Source organism: Rhipicephalus microplus, chromosome 3 (genome assembly GCF_043290135.1).
Source record: "Rhipicephalus microplus isolate Deutch F79 chromosome 3, USDA_Rmic, whole genome shotgun sequence".
NCBI lineage: Eukaryota > Metazoa > Arthropoda > Arachnida > Ixodida > Ixodidae > Rhipicephalus > Rhipicephalus microplus.
Genome location: NC_134702.1, coordinates 250,885,171 through 250,901,893, shown reverse-complemented (window position 1 = coordinate 250,901,893; position 16,723 = coordinate 250,885,171). Strand labels below are relative to the sequence as shown.

At 50.7% G+C, this 16,723-nt stretch overlaps 1 protein-coding gene across 1 annotated transcript in view; it reads right to left on the bottom strand.

Moving 5' to 3' along the window:
* The window catches only part of LOC142803189 (testis-specific serine/threonine-protein kinase 3-like), a 286,989-nt gene that overhangs the window by 123,237 nt on the left and 147,029 nt on the right, over window positions 1-16,723 (bottom strand). The gene's annotated exons all lie outside the window — the stretch shown is intronic.

Here is a 16,723-nt window from a genome sequence, read left to right as displayed (position 1 = left end):
CAGTGGTGGGATTACTGCTGGGGCAACGGTGCGAGATTTCACCCTCGTACTAGGGAAGGAGAGGCGGCAAAATGAACGAGCAGGCTACCAAGATGACCGACAGAGACGACCCACTAGAAATGAGCGCGTTAATGTTAGCGGACATGGTTCCATCGTTTACGGGAGGTGATACGGGTCCAGATATTGGGGTTTTTTTGAAAATTGTGGAGCAGGTTGGTCGCTTGGGTGAATGGCGGAATAATGAGCTGATCTGCATAGCACGATGCAAGATGGTAGGCGCGGCGCGCGATTTTGCGTGGTGGTATGATGGCGTCGCTGCGGCTTCAAAATTTTCTGACTTCAAATATTTGGCCCTCAAGAGGTTCGATACGGAGCCACTTATCTTTAAAATGGAAAAGTTTTTAAAAGCGAGGCAGAGGGCAGATGAGGAGGTGTGGTCATTTGCAAGTCGCTTGCGCATCCTCGGGACCGCCACCCTGGCGAGCTCGGATAGTCAGGATCCGGTGAAAGCTTCACTGCGCCGCGAAATTTTAGCCGAGCAATTGCTCTCGCAATTTTTATTAGGCCTAAGGGATGCGGTTCACAGATTGGTCCTCTCTAGAGACCCGAAAACGTTTGACGAGACCATTGCCATAGCGGTCAAGGAGGAACAGAATGAGAAAGTGTCGTGGAGCCAAACGTTACCCGTTCGACACGTAGAAGAGAACACGGATATTCATGAGATGCATAGCCGCCTTGAACGACTCGAAAAAATTGTGGAGAGCTTGGCAGTACGCAATAAGGTGAAACAGAAGTGGCAGGAATTCCCGAAGCAGCTACCTTATCCCAGCTGGTGCTATAGCTGTGGCAGGTTTGGTCACTTTTGGCGAGAATGCTATCAGTACCGGCGACGAAAGTGGAATTCGACGGTGGCAGATGCATTCACAAAGACAAGACGATGAGGATAAAATTCGAATCTGAAAACCTAGACGCAACTCCTCCTCGTGACGTTGACGTGCAGAGGTCAATCGCGGCCGTAAATATTCGCAAGGAAACAAGCTCCGTAAATATGAGTAGTGGTTCACCGTGTGTGGAAGTGGTTAATGTAATTTCTGTGATCGAGGAGGATGTTCTGGCATTGAGCGATTGTGTGTTTGGGGAGAACGCTGGCACGCCGGTGACACTGGGTGAAACAAATGCTGTCAATGTCGAGGTCGCTAGAGCAGATACAGATGGTTTAGCTGCTGTTTCTACCTCGAAGGTCCCACGAGACGATGTGGCATTACCAGTAGGAGTGGCAGATATGGAATTGGGTGAGAATGGGTTTTATGAGGATGCAGTTGTCGGAGTCTTGGTCGACACGGCATTAGACCGAACGTTAGAGAGAGTAAGTGAGATTGAGGAATGCCTAGATCGCAACGGGGTGGTTTTTGTGGGGCCAAAGCGGAACTGCAGCACACTCGATGTACACCGCACCAAACCCGGGCATGCGCAGCGGTGGTCTCTTGAGTTAGCCTCTCATATTCCCCAGTCCGCGACTGAGTGGAGTAGGTGGAAGTTCGGACCATTCAACGAGGGTCCGGGACTCGGAGTCGGGGAAGATGTCTGCATGCAGGTAGACACTGAGCGCTCGGGTATCGGTTAGGGTCATAAGAGTCCGCAATGTTGTATGCCATTTTATGTTATATGATTTCTGCTCGGTCATTGTGCTTGTTACTTTAGTGGAGACCTTGTGTCGAAGTTTACGTTTTTATTTTGTTTTGTTTTGCCTTGTACGCTTGTTTTATTTTGTTGATTGTGTTTTGAAATGAGACAGGTAGCCTCATTCGGTTATTGTGGTTTTATGTTGCTCGCGGTATCTGATGTTGATCCCTGAGTAAGTGGTGCCTTCTGAAATCGATTAACACCTAATGAAGGGGGAAGGGCATAGAGTCAATGAATCTGAGGTATAGCCGAGATCTCACCACTTGTCGGAAAGGAAGGTGAAAAAGGGACTGTTTTAAGAAACGAGAAAGTTTAGAAAGTTCAAATTGAAATGTGTTCATGGCGTCTCCCCGCACGGAAGTGCCGCACCTCGTTAGGAGGCAGGGATCGTCGTGATCGATATTGATGTACAACACCCAATGTCACAGTTGTATAGGACAGCATATACGCTACCTTCTCAGCCTATCCGAACACACAATTCACGTTGAAGATCCCTTTCCCTCACCGACAGGTGCAGCAGAGGCCAGGCAGGAGATGGTATGCGAGGGTAATTCAGTGATGCTGCCTGTATGACCTATGTTCTTCCGCCATCCCGCTTATCGGTTGGTTTGAAATGTTCGAGGTCTTAAAATTTTTGTGCATGTGTGAAAGGAAAGTGTATTGAAATGTGTGTATCCTCTATTCGGTTGTGACGAGAGTGGACAGTGCAGGCGAAGTGTGTGATGTGCTGGCATGGTAGTGAACCTTCCGCATTCATGACTGAACGCTGCGTGCCAAACCATCCGACGAGCAGCTGTGACCAGTGTGCGTTTTGTTCACGCGTCATCCACGAGTTTCTGCAGTGATTCTGAAGGTTTCAAGTGTGTTGTGCGCGGTAAAAATACGGAATCAAACTGCTTCGTGGTGGGTGGGGATTCAGCGACAATCACAGATTGGTTCCTCTCAGTGACGCGCCACTGCCACGGCTGAATCACAAGTGTACTGTGTTCGCATATCGTATTCCTAAGACTGCCGCAATGTCTCAATTTCGCTGCGCAACCCGAATACGTTATGCGCCCGCATTTCTCGCGTTTCAATTCCCCCGCTGGGAAAATTCTTCTGCAAGATGAAAGGATTGTGACGTCCCCGCAAACACGGACTGAAGCCCGCTCCTTTCAATATGTGTACGCTCGTTTCTCAAACCCACGCATAAAAAAAGGAAAAGAAAACCTTCGGTGTAACGAATGGGCCTTCCGGAGTGGAGTACGGAAGGATTATTTCTACTATTCTAGCGGGCTCCCCCGCGCAAACACGAGGACCGGGCGGCGCCTTGTCGTCTACAGACCGTGTGACAGTGTGCGGTGGAGATAATCCGCGCGCATCCTTCAGATTTGTGGCGTGGGGGAGCAGCAGAGCACCTTTTGTTGGTTCGGGGAATGCGACGCTGCCGCAGCGCCTGTGCCGGGTCCAATATGACTTTCCGTCAGCCTCCGTGGCTCCAGCGCTCATTACTGCGTTCTGCGCGGATGGCCGCCCGCGGCATTGAATGACGAAGAAGCGGCGGCTACGGAGAATTTCGCGGGAAACACCGAGCTGCATGCAAACGTTGAAACTTGGTCTGGACATCGGCTCACCAAGTACCGGAAGCATCGAGACCATTGTTCGCCCGTAATTAAAGTGTCTTCGGACGGCTCGCCCATCACTTCCCCTGAGGCTTGAGTTTGTACATTGTTACTTGCTCGGCTTTGTTTAGGAGAGGGTTTTCTACTGGTGTAGGCCGCGGGGGTGGCCGCCGAAGATGATACACTCCTACTGAGAAGAAAATATGCCGCGTCGATAGTGGCGATTGGTTTGGTGCCCCGGTAGGGCAAAGTCAGGTCCTACAAAAAGGGACTACGAGACGATACGGGGGGACTCAGAGATACGAAGCGGCGAGAGTCAGAGATACGATGCGAAGAGAGTTAGAGATACGATGCGAAGAAAGTCAGAGATACGATGCGATGAGCTCGAGGTGGTAGAGAGACGGAATGGAAAAGAAGGATAACGGTGTGAAGAGATAGCAATGAGAGTCGATGAGAGGATGACTGAGGCAGAGATGATATGACGAGAAATGGAAATTAGAGATGGGAAACGAGGAAGCGAGTTATTGAGGGACGTTATGAAAGAAGATTAAGATGGGAATCGCCGAGAAAGGCAACGAAGAGGACGAAGACGGTAAAGACCGACCACATGGACCATTCGTGAGACGAACGTCACCTTCTTTACTTCAACGAGCTTTGCGGGAAGGAATGCGGCATATTGAGACATTGTGCGGTTTTATTAATTAATGACTTTACCATTTGTGTCGTCGTGTGTTTACTTTGTATCATTGCACCATTGTATTGTCAAAGTTATTTCCCTTATGTATCCTGCGTCGCACTTCGCGAGTGTGTATATAATGTGTTATAATTTTGTGTAGTGGTTGATGTACGCGGGTATATGATGTTTGCAGTTAGTATTAAATTTAATGAATCAGTAAACAGGAACAGGTCGTAGCGTCTCTTACTTCCCGGCCCCAGCACGAAGCCCTGTATGTAGGAAAAGATTGAGACACATTGCCTAGAGGGAACCGGATAGACAGAGGGGTTGAGTGGTCTTCCCTCTCTTTGGTAATCGGTGGCTTAGCGGGGGCGTCTCACCTGGAAGTCGAATACAAACGACTCCTACAAGAGAGGATGCTTAAGACGTCAGGAACGCATGGATCATCGTGCGAAACGGACGTGACGGCTGACTTGCGCGAGGTTTGCGGTAACGGAAGCTCTAGAATAACACAGGCCTTGCGTGTGAGTGGTTCGACCACGGATGATCAAGCGGAAATAGCTGCCATTTTCCGAAGCTATTTCAAGTTCGTTTTTCAGGAAGTCGCCCCTGAAGATGGCTACTCACTCTCTCAACCGGTCGCAGATCTCTGCCGGGACCTCCGCAGACTTGGGGAAGGCGCTTACGAGACCCTGTGCGGTGAAGCGCCAATTGAGGAGGTGCGATACGCAGTCACCCACACGTCCCCAAACTGGGCCCCGGAACGCATGGCATTACGGCCGGATTTTACCAGGCATTTTTTGACCTCTTAGGGGAACCGCTTGTAGCACTTATGAACGAGGTGCTAAAACAGCACCGGAAACCAGCCTCGTTCAGTATAGTTCGAATTGCGCTGCTGCTGAAGGACGGCCCCCCCCCCCCCGGCCCTACCATCGTCTTGGCGCCCCATAACCCTCCTCACTGTCGACTACAAGGCTGTGACCACAGTTAACAACAATCGTGAGAAATGGTTCCTACCAGAAATCATCTCTCCGAGCCAGACTTGCGCTGTCCCTGGAAGATCCATGTTCGCAAACCTGACAGTAACTAGAGATGCCTTTGAGTGTGCGGCCAGCAAGACTCTCGGGTGCCTTCCTGTCACTCGACCAGGCAAAGGCATTCGACAGAGTCAGGCACGAATACCTGTTTGAGGTCTTGCGAGAATTTGGCCTGCCAGAGGACTTCATCCACGTTACTAAGTTGCTGTATAGTGACCTGACATGCTGCGTGGCCGTCAATGGCATTGCGACGGCAAGCTTTACCTACACCAGAGGCATAAGGCAGTGGTGCCCACTGGGCCCAACTCTTTTCGTCCTATCTATCGAGCCGTAGCTGACGAGCCTATCAGGTGATGCGCATTCCAGGGGACTACCACTGACTGGAGATGAGGAGTTGAAGGTATTGGCCTATGCCGACGATGTCTCCTTCTTTGTTAGGGACAGAAGCAGCCTTGAGCGGTTTCGACACACTTACAGCCACTACGCCGAAGCGTCGGAGGCCGGAATCAACGAGGAGAAAAGCAAGGCTTTGACTTTCGGTTCGTTTCGATCAAATGCATTGGGTAACATGGAAGTGGTCACTACAGTAAAGGTCCTGGGTGTCTGTTTCTCAAGGGAAGGCGTAGCACCCACAACGTGGCAGAATGCCACGGAGAGAACTCAAAGTGTTGCCGAAAGAGCCAACTACTTAACGCTGACCCTCCAAGAAAAGGCCAGTATTGTAAAAACTGTCATGTGTGCCTTCGCGTTCTTCGCGAGTAGAGTGGCAGTGATGCCAGCGGCAACCGCAAGTAAACTGAACAGCATCCTCACAGGCTTCCTGTGGGGAGGAAAGCCGGCAGTGGTAAAAAGAAGCCTCCTACAGCTGCCCGCGAAAAAAGGGGGCCTAGCACAGGCACACGTGCTAACTACCAGCAAAGTGCTCGCCTTAAAAACGGCACGCTCCCTGCTCCAGATGGGAGACTATATGGGGAAAAACCTCCTTCTGTACTGGTCCAGTACCAATAATGGCTTTCTAGGAGCCGACAGGCGCCCAGGTTCATTGGCAAAAAACCCCTCTCCCTTCTACAAGGCTGCGGCGAATACCAAGAGGATGCTCGACAAAGAGGTCGCGGAGTGCGACGTCGACAAAGAAGCACTGGTCCCTATAGTGGAAGACGTGACGAGACGCCAGATGTCGGAGGAGGAGAGAAGCAAAGTACGGAAATGGCGAAGGATTTGATTGATATGTGGGGTTTAACGTCCCAAAACCACTATATGATTATGAGAGACGCCGTAGTGGAGGACTCCGGAAATTTCGACCACCTGGGGTTCTTTAACGTGCACCCAAATCTGAGTACACGGGCCTACAACATTTCCGCCTCCATCGGAAATGCAGCCGCCGCAGCCGGGATTTGAACCCGCGACCTGCGGGTCAGCAGCCGAGTACCTTAGCCACTAGACCACCGCGGCGGGGCCGGAAATGGCGAAGGAAATAGGAGAAACTTGGGGGCGGCCTATTAAAGGAGATCCAAGATTTTGTTTGGAAGAAGAATTGGGGGGGTCCTCCCAACAAGGGACAGACTCCATCGGTTCGGGGTAGTCCCATCTGCACGCTGCCCTAACTGCCGTGCTGAGGAGTCATCGGAGCACACACTCCTCGAATGCCCTGCGGCCAGGCCTGTTTGGTGACTGGTGACAAGGGATTTCCGCATACGGCCACCGCCGGCCCTTCACCGTAACAAAGGCGCATTCACTAGGTTGGTGGCCGCTTGCGCGCTTTACGTAATATGGCAAAGGCGATGCCTATCGGAAGCCAAGCACAGGACCATTAGAGCAGCCTACCCAGCGATATCCCGCATTAGACTATAGGTGTCGCATTGCCTCACAAGACAGCTCGAGACCAGCGGCGGCAAGAAAAAGTTCATCCGCCGCTGGCATACCAGGTTTTTCTTTTTAAAGAACAGCAGAGTGTTGAGCCCAGTCACGCCGTATTATTTCCTCCCCACCCGGCTTTTCTTTTTCTTTCCTTTTTCCAGGGGGGGGGGCTGGCAAAAGAGTTGCAAACTCACCTTTTACTATGTCTAAATGAGTTAGCCATAAGGTAGTGCATGAGTGTACTCTGCGGGGTGAACACTGTTAAGAGAAAGGGCATGCTTGCATGCTAAGCCGTTATATACATGTTCGCCATTGTATAATATTACACTCCCATATATTGTATCAGTATGAATCGCCAGTACCTATCCGCTATTTTGTACCATGTCCACAATCACAATACATGTTCTGTTCATTTGAGCAACAATGTACGGCCACAGCGCCCCTGTCAATATTCCTGATAAGTTTTAAAGAATCAACTATGTGCAATGTTATGAAAAGTGTATGTGTATATTGACTACATGTTATTCGTTGAATAAAAATTCCTTTTTTGCTATCTGTGCAAGACTGCTTCTGTAATCGGATTTTCCGTTTGCCGGGCACAGGTTCGCCCAAATAAACTGTTAAATCCCGACACAAAGCATCCTGTCTTCGGCCACGTCACGACCCTGTGACATCTGGTGGAAGTGCTGCTTCGTTCATGTATCGGACGCCCCCGTCAAGCCATGAACCCAGCCCACGTCGCGGAGAAGACACCGACGCCAACCAAGAGTAGCGAATAAGCCGCCGACAGCAAGGTCTCCCACCGGAGTACGGGCTTCTACAAGACAAGGCGCGGAAGACCAAGGCCATGACCTCGACTGCAGTGACAATGACAACCGGAGCGTCCCAGCCCGCGATCGTCATTCATCAACCCAGGGAACGACAAAAGTTCCATGGGTCATCGTTTGAAGACCCGGAAACCTGGCTAGAAACATACGACCATGTGGCCGCCCTCAACCACTGGGACAACGAAGAAAAGCTCCGTCGTGCGTACTTCTACCTGAAAGACACCGCAAGGACCTGGCTCTAGAATCGGAAGTCCACGCTTTGAACGTGGGATGTCTTCTGCGGCGCATTCCTGCAAACGTTCGCGAGCATCGCTCGCAAAGAAAGGGCTGCTGCTCTACTAGAGACCCGGGTTCAGCACCAAATGAAAAGGTTGCAATTTTAACAGAGGAGATGACCCGCCTATTCCTCCACGCTGACACAGACATGCCTGAGGAGAAGAAAGTTCGTTTCCTCATGCGAGGGGTCACACAGGAGCTCTTTGCGGGACTAATAAGGAATCCACCGAACACCGTCCAAAAAATTGTATCCGAGGTGACGTCTATCGAAAAAATTCTGGACATGCGCACCAGACGGTATAATCGTCGCCTGACTGCAGAATGAACTGCTGCTCAGACCACTGACTCCGAAAACCTGCGTGAAACGATCCGAGCGATCGTGCGGGAAGAGCTGCACAAGCTGTTGCCTTCGATGCAGCCTCAAGTGGATTCGATCGCCGAAATTGTGCTAGAATAAGTTCGGCAATCGCTTCGAATTTCGCAAACACCGCTGCCTGAGCCAGAAACTATGAGCTACGCCACTGCAGTGCGCCACAATGCTCCTCCCCGTCCACGCCAAAACACCGCCCCGTCGCACTTCCGTCGCCAGACGCCACCGCCGCCACCACCCCCACCGACGTCCTGCCGTTCACCAGTGGGCCAGCGCAGTGCGACGAGGAAAACGGACGTTTGGCGTGCACCTGACAACCACCCGCTCTGCTACCACTGCGGCGAGGCCGGGAACACCTACCGCCGTTGCCAGTACCGACAGATGCGACTGCGTGGCTTCGCCGTCAGTGCACCGCGTCCTCAGCCAGGAGAACGGCCACGTGACATCGCTGACTACCTGAAAGGAACTCAATGGACACCACGAAGTCCTTCCCGTTCACCGTCGCCCAGCCGCCGCATGTCAACGCACCCCCGGCAGTACTCTGGCCCAATGCGGGGCCGGTCTCCTAGCCCGTATCCGGGAACTAATGGCAGCAACCGATGGAGGTGCGGTTGCTGTGCGACGAACTACCGAAGATCATCCGACGATGGCGACGCCGCGACGGAGCTTTCCGAACACAACGCCAACCAGGCAAAGCCCTGAAGGCGAAAGCTCACTTACCGAAGGTGGCCTGACGACGCAACGAGGAAGCAACGGAACAAGCCGACGCAGCCGTGATCCGAAGATACGCCCTAACTGTAATGCGAGACGGTGAACTAGCAACCTCTACGTTCTTATCGACGGCCACAGTGTGACCGCTCTCGTCGATACTGGAGCCGACTATTCCGTCATCAGTGGGTCGTTCGCCGCGAAGTTAAAGAAAGTAAAGACAGCTTGGGAAGGCCCTGAAATCCGCACAGCCGGAGGTCATCTCATAACGCCTGCAGGAATCTGCACAGCGAGACGGTGAACAGCGAGACAGCGAGAGTCATCATTAACGGTCGTATTTATCCTACAGGCTTCGTAGTCCTACAGCGTTGCTCGAGTGATCTCATCCTTGGTATGGACTTCTTATGCCTCCATAGTGCTGTCATCAACCTAAGAACAAAGTCGATAATGTTATCCACAGAAGAAGCACTACCGCTGCGCACGCCGTCAGCAAACCATGCCTTGAATGTGCTGGAAGATCAAGTTACCATTCCGCCTCGCTCCAGCGTCATTATTTCTGTCGGCGCTCCTAAATCACCTGACTTGGAAGGCGTCGTTGAAGGCAGTCAGCATCTGTTGGTCACCCAAAATATTTGCGTCGCAAGAGGAATTGCACAGCTGCAGGGAGGCAAAGCAACGGTTATGCTAACGAATTTCAGCAATGAGTACTAACATGTGAACAAAGGAACAACGGTCGCATACATCAATCAATCAATCAGTCAATCAATGTTTCTTTGTTAGCATCAGAAGTGTACAATGTGAGTAAGTATGCAGGAGGAAGTTCCAAGGTAATAAACCGCAGGCGGGACCTCTTATGTTATTACAATGAAAAAGCTAAAACATAAATAACGAAAGAGCAAGTCACGAACATTTCGAACTTTTTTTTCTACAAACAAAGCAAGATAACATCAAAGAAATTGTGGACGCCACCAGTGCTTTCGCCCTCGCTGATTCTGCGGAACCTGCTCAGAGGAACCCAGCCCCTCCCACAGCTTTCGACATCAATCCCAGACTTCCGAACCATAAGAGAGAACAGCTTAAGGCCCTGCTCCTGCAATACGAAAATTGCTTTTCATCGTCATGAAAAATTCGGCAGACCCCAATCACGAAACATCGCATCATAACCGAAGAAAATGCCAGACCACTCCGTCAGAGTCCGTACAGGGCTTCGACGCGAGAACGTGAGAGCATGAAGATACAAGTTGATGAAATGCTGCGGTATGACATCATCCAGCCGTCCAAGAGTCCTTGGGCGTCCCCTGTGGTGTTAGTGAAGAAAAAGAATGGGACCCTACGTTTCTGCGTCGATTATTGCTGTCTGAACAAAATCACAAAAAGGACGTGTATCCTCTCCCACGAATAGACGACGCACTTTATCGGCTTCATAACGCCTAGTACTTTTCGACCATGGACCTCAAGACTGGCTATTGGCAAATCGAAGTCGATGAAAGAGACCGAGAGAAGACGGCGTTTATAACACCGGACGGCCTCTTCGAGTTTAAGGTGATGCCCTTTGGCCATTGCTCAGCACCTGCAACTTTTCCACCGTGTTATGAATACAGTACTGGCAGGTTTGAAGTGGCAGACTTGCCTTGTGTACTTGGACGACGTCGTCGTGTTTTCCTCGAGCTTCGACGAGCATCTTCAGCGCCCTGAAGGTGTACTTCAAGCCATCAAGACGTCCGGACTTGCACTGAAGCCAGAAAAGTGCAGATTTGCGTACGAAGAGCTTTTGTTTCTCGGGCACGTGAATACCGATTCTGGAGTTCGTATTGATCCATGGAAAGCAGCCGCCATCGCCGAATTCCCGCCAACCACTTACAAGAAGGCGGTGCGCTGATTTCGGGGCCTGTGCGCTTATTATAGGCGGTTCGTGAAAAACTTCGCCCACATCGCCGATCCACTCACTAACCTTACCAAGGGCGACTTGGAGTTCAAGTGGGAAACGCCTCAGGAAAACGCTTTGCAGGAGCTTAAACATCGCCTCGAGACGCCTCCGTTGCTTGCCCATATGGACAAGTTTGCCGAGACAGAAATACACACTGACGCAAGCAGCGTAGGTCTTGGCATCGTTCCTGTGCAGAGGGCTGATGGACTTGAAAGGGTTATTAGTTACGCCAGACGATCACTATCCAGAGCCAAAGCCAATTATTTCGCAACAGTAAAAGAGTGCCCCGCCATCATCTGGGCTACGTCGAAATTTTGCCCCTACCTCTACGGAAGGCCGTTCAAAGTTGTGAGCGACCACCACGCCTTTTGTCGGCTAGCCACTTTGAAGGACCCTCCAGGTCGCCTCGCACGATGGAGCCTGAAACTTCAAGAATATGACATTACCGCCGTTTACTAGTCCGGCAAGAAACACTCCGACGCCGACTGTCTCTCTCGTGTGCCTGTCGACCAACCATCCCCCGACGAGCCGGATGACGACTACTTCTAGGGAAGGATAACTACCAACGACTTCGCTGAACGACAGCGGGCCAACCCGGAACTTAGGGCCCTAATAGAATACCTCGAAGGCAGGACCGCCGAAGTCCCGAAGGTATTCAAGCGCGCACTTGCGTCTTTCTTCCTGCGAAACGGTCTTCTTCAAAAGAAAAACTTTTCAACGCTTTAAGCCAAGTACCTCTTTGTGGTGCCTTCAGCTCAGCGATTAGAACTCCTGCAGACCCTGCACGACGATCCGACAGCAGGGCACCTCGGCGTTTCTCGCACGCTCGTGAGGATACAAAAAGCTACTATTGGCCACGTCTTACCATCGACGTCATTCGTTATGTGAGGACATGCCAGGACTGTCAACGACGCAAGACACCACCGACAAGGCCGGCGGGACTTCTGCAGCCAATCGAACCACCTCGCGGACCTTTCCAGCAGATTGGTATGGACCTACTGGGGCTGCTCCCGACGTCGGCTTTCGGAAACAAATGAATCGTGGTAGCTGCCGACTACCTCACCCGGTACGCCGAGGCAAAAGCCCTGCCAAAACGCAGTGCATTCGAGGTAGCTGAGTTCTTCGTCAAAAATATCGTCCTACGTCACGGCGCCCCGGAGGTCTTTATCACCGACAGAGTAACGGCATTTACTGCTGACCTAACTCAAGCGATCTTGGCATACAGCCAGACAAACCACCGCCGGACGACAGCGTAGCACCCACAGACCAATGGCCTCACCGAGCGGCTAAACAAGACGATCGCCGACATGCTGGCAATGTACGTCGATGTCGAACACAAGACGTGGGACGCCATTCTTCAATACGTGACCTTTGCATACAACACGGCGGTGCAGGAGACGACGCAGATATCTCCATACAAATTGGTCTATGGAAGGAGCCCGGCAACGACGCTCAGTGCCTTGTTACCCAACGTCACCGACGAAGAAAACCTCGATGTGAGTGAGTTCCTTCAACGCGCCGAAGAAGCCCGACGACTCGCGCGTCTTCGTATCAAGAATCATCAGACGACCGACAGCCGCTGTTACAATCTTCGACGATGCTTCGTGGAATACCAGCCCGGTGAACGTGTTAGGGTATGGACGCCGATTCGCCGATGTGGACTAAGTGAAAAGCTTCTGCGACGGTACTTCAGACCGTACATGGTGGTTCGACGTCTCGGCTCACTTGATTACGAGGTAGTCCCCGACCCGACGGCATCACGAACTCTCAATGACGCCGATAGCGACCTGAAGTCGTCCATGTCGCGCGCCTAAAGCCGTTTCATGCGCGTTAACAAACTGAAACAGTGTTATCTTCTATTATATTTGTATCGTAATTTATTCATTGTACTTTCTTGCATTATTGTTGTACCTTCATCTTTAGTTAAAGCATCGGGATGATGCCTTTTTCAGAGGGGGGCATTGCCACGTTCCATTTCTCTAGTTTTGGTATCGCCCCAAAACACTAGACAATTCTCAGTGCAAGCGCGTGCAGTTTTCGAGAAGCTTCCGGACTTTAGTAGATCATTTCGATAAGACCACGTCCACTCTGTGAACTGTACAGATTATTCTGGAACCTACGCAACTGCCAGCGATAACGCTAGAGCATTCGATGGCAAGAGTTCATGGATTGATTGATATGTGGGGTTTAACGCCCCAAAACCACTATATGGTTATGAGAGACGCTGTAGTGGGGGGTTCCGGAACTTTCGACCACCTGTGGTTCTTTAACGTGCACCCAAATCTGAGTACACGGGCCTAGATGGCAAGAGTATGAATGCCGACGCACTTCGCCGCTTGTGAGTAGTTGATTGACGGCCGACGCTCCGTTCACTGCTATCTGTGCAAGACTGCTACTGTACTCAGACTTTCCGTTTGCCGGGCACAGGTTGGCCCAAATAAACTGGTAAATCCCAACACAAACTATCCTGTCTTTGGCCACGTCACGACCCTGTGACAATATTTCCTTCACGTTGCCGCCAGTTCACCATCATCAAAAACAAAATTCACGAACTTTCGGTCATCCACAACAGTTGATGAGTGCACCATCCACCAGGCTCCGGTAAGGTGTAGTAACAAATCATGACCATGACGCGCAGGGTTAGCTCTTTCAACGCGTCTTTTGTACGCACCTGTCTTATTCAGTGCGTGTTCAATAGGGGAAGTACAAGTTTGTTAATTTCTTAACACACTGCCAGGTGACCAGATTACGCAAAACGTCAGCGTGACTTGTAAAATAAATCCACACCAAAAATAGCTCTGCAACCAATGGAGTAACGCGCCTGCTTTGCGTAGACCTAACTCCGCGTTCCCCGCTTACGCTGGCCCCGCGAAAAATTGTGTTCGGCCAATAAGAAAGAAAAAAATGGCAGCATATCCACGGAGTGAATGATGGAGAGTGCGGCGAAGAATTCGTCCGTCCATGTGTCCGTCTGCAAGACCGTCCATGCGTGTGTTCGTGCGCCCGTCCCTGCGTTCGTTCATGCATCCGCCCCTGTGTCCGTTCATGCGTCCATCCATGCATCTGTCTGTGTGTCTGTTCGTCCATCTATTCAACACTCCAAGTCCCACCATCTCGCATCTTTTTATCATATATTCCTCATATAGAAGCACCGCCATTCCGTGGACATTCCAAGGACTAAACAAGAGGTGGCACACGCACACTTTCTTACGGCTTGCGCTTTGGGTCTACTTCCCACGTTCAACCACCTTGAGTTCATGGTATATACTAGTTCACTGTATTCATGGCACTGCGACCCAATGCTCACTAAACCTTTCTAAAACCAAGGAGGTTACACCCAGCGAGTATAACGTAGCAACCCTTTCTTGTCCGATAGTGCTCAATGTACATGCCAATGGCTGCTAATGGGATCGCAGCGTGCGCGTTGAGTAAAAGCCGAATGCTTCTGTCTCTCATTCCCCATTAGCAGCCATTGGCATGTACATTGAGCACTACTTTTTTTGTTAAATAATGCACAGGAGAAATCTCTCACCGGCACCACCTTGGAGGTCAAATGTTATACCTATTTCGGGTGTGTGCCACTGGTGGTTACATACTACGAGGAACGCACAAGCCACGCCATAAGGAGCTTTGCCCCTAAAACGCACTTTGCATTTCCCTCTAATCGGGTAGTGGCATACAATAACTCTAATATGCCGTGAGTAGGCGATCTTAACATAGTTCAGCGTCCAATAGGTCTCGCTCTTTTGACTGTCAGACCGCTTTCTTGGGTTCCCCTCTGATCGTCAATTGCTACAGCTACCACAGGCATCCATGACTCCAAAGACATGTTTAGTCAATCAACAATCATTGACCTAAGTCGTTGGAATGGCGATGTATCGCTAAGCGTCAACCTGGATGCACTTATGTTAGACGTTCCTTTAGCTTTGAAACGTCAACATAAATGTAAGCTTTCTTGCAACAATGTGCAGTGAAGAGTAACGTTCTTTTGTAGGCAGGCGTTTTACTTTCCTGCTACGCCGATTCCCATGAATGAAGAATTCGGCACGTTTTCGAATACGAAGAATATCTTAGCGTACTTTCAGTGTCTGTCTACGTATGAATCTAGCCGCCTACGCCTGGGTGCTCTCATGATCAGCTCCTTAAGTTGGGCCGAACCAAAAGTACTATGGCAGGGTAAGGTGGTCTGGCGATTATGACTCACTGGGCATGACATAAAGAATGAGACAATCCCCTAACGTACGTCACCGAATCTTTTCCGCCAGACACGTGCGTCACATAACCGCCTACCACAGACAAGCATGGGCCAGACGTAATTGACAGTTTCTGTCTACCCACTAGCTAGAAAGAAATAATGAGAAGCGCCATTGATAGTTTCAATGCAAGAGAGTTGGGAAAACAGTTATAATCAGCTCCGTTAACCAAACAAATTGAAAGTATATATATATATATATATATATATATATATATATATATATATATATATATATATATATATATATATATATATATAGCCACGCTGTGTTGGTGGCAGAAGACGAGAGCGAAGAAGTGAGTGGCAGCTATGGCTTAGTAGAAAGTCCTCCTCCACTTCGAGTTCTTGTCTATAGTTTCCTCTCGCGACAGACTGGTGGACGTGCTGGGTACTCTACTGCAACGTCTTATGCCTGCTGGCCCTGAACCAGAAGCAACCACTGCCAGTGCACCAGGGTCTGCTGATATCCATCGAAGTAGCCACCACCTTCAAGGACTACCACCACAGTATGGCCCCTTGGCAAGTTCCGTGAGGACTATGTTTGCCACATCCGCAACCCAAACCGAGCATGATCCATTCGATAGCGTACCCTGTGTCATTAACACGCCTCGCACACCCAACTGATTATATGGTGATGCCGGTGAGGATGTCGAAGACTGGCTTGATCATTTCGACCGGGTCGCTGCCATCAACGACTAGGACAATCGCCGTAAGTTGAAAAATGTGTATATATCCCTCTTAGACGCGGCAAGAGTGTGGTATGAGAACCACGAAACTTATTTCACAAGTTGGCAGGAATTCAATCGGCAGCTTCGCGTGGTGTTCAGTAACCGCGAACGGAAAGAGAGAGTGGAGCAGGCACTTTCTTCGCGGTTTCAAATGCTGAACGAGAGCGCCGCCTTATTTGTTAAATAGATGTCACGGCTGTTTCGATGGGCTGACCCCCATATGCCAGAAGACAAGAAAGTGCGCCTGCTAATGCCAGGCGTAAAAGAGCAACTTTTCGCGGGCCTTGTGCCCAACCCTCCTACGACTGTGTCGGCGTTCATACGTGAGGCGACAATTATGGAGCGCATTCTTCGGCAGCGGTTGTCGCAGTATGAGCGTCAGACGGCCATGTCTGCTGCGTGCTCGCTTGTACCTGGAGGTGATAACAGGGAGGTCCTCACAGAACTTATACTGCAAGTTGTACGCGAAGAACTTCAGAAATTTCATGCAGCGTCCCCTCCCAGTAGCGCTGCTTTTACGGACGTCATTCGTAACGAAATCAGGCAGTTCCTTCACTCCTCACCACTATCGCAAGTCGACGCCACCAAGCTTTCCTACGCGGACGCCCCACGCGTCTCTGCGCCATCGACGGCATATTTTGCTCATCCACCTGCTGGGACCCCCAGACGCTTTCCAAGTCCAGTCCATCGCCTGCCTTATCAGGCCGATTTTCGTCCTGGCCCGCGGAAGTCCACCGTCTGGCATGCACCCGATAATCGTCCTTTGTACTAACATTGT